The sequence below is a fragment of the Charadrius vociferus genome, unplaced genomic scaffold (assembly GCF_000708025.1).
Source record: "Charadrius vociferus isolate BGI_N301 unplaced genomic scaffold, ASM70802v2 scaffold2799, whole genome shotgun sequence".
Classification (NCBI taxonomy): domain Eukaryota; kingdom Metazoa; phylum Chordata; class Aves; order Charadriiformes; family Charadriidae; genus Charadrius; species Charadrius vociferus.
The window spans coordinates 1,801-2,655 of record NW_009650247.1 but is presented as its reverse complement, the minus strand read 5'-3'; positions in this window follow the sequence as shown (position 1 = coordinate 2,655).

The following is an 855-nucleotide window of genomic DNA, read 5'->3' as shown; positions in this document are numbered from 1 at the left end:
CGGCCCCTCTGGAGGGGGATGGTGAAGAGCCCGTAGGTGATGGGGTCCAGGCAGGCGTTGAAGAGGCCGAAGATGAAGAGGATGTGGGTGAGGGCCGGCGAGACCCTCTTCTCCATGGCCCGTGGGCAGAACCAGTACCACAGCCCCAGCAGATAGTAGGGGGTCCAGCAGAGGATGAAGGAGGAGACGATGACTACGCTCATCTTCAACATGCGCAGCCGTGCCCGCGGGATGTTGTTCCTGGAGCACCGCAGCGACACGTCCCGGGAGGAGACTGCGGGGGACACAGCCCGTGAGTGGGGGACGCTTAGCGGCCTGGCTGGGACAGGGACCCCATGCCCTGAGAGAGGGCTGGGGGGTCCCCACACAGCCCCGGCCAGGGCTGCCCTCAGCTCCCTCCATCCCAGGGTCCCGGCCAAGCCCCCCGGGCACGGGGACGTGGCAGCGCGGTGCCCGGGCACTCACAGAGGCTGGAGCCCATGCGCCGGGAGATCTCCAGCAGGATGCGTGCGTAGCAGCAGACCATGATGAGCAGCGGCAGCAGGAAGAGGCAGGCGAAGCCCAGCATGTTGTAGAGCGTCTCGTGCCAGGGCTGGGGGAAGCTGCCCCGCGTGGTGCACTGGGTGAAGTTGTGTGGGGGGCGGAGGGTGACGGTGCGGAAGAGGAACAGCTGGAGACAGAGCAGAGGTGGGACGGCGGCCCCTTCCCCAGGACCGCGGGGTGATGGGGGACCCCGCGCCTCCCCAAGGCAGAGCACCAGGGACCACCAGAGCCACAGGGGCAGACGCTGCTTGCGGGAGTGGGACCCGCGGTCGCCCCTGCGCCGGCTCCGCTCCCCGGGGGTCTGGGGCACAC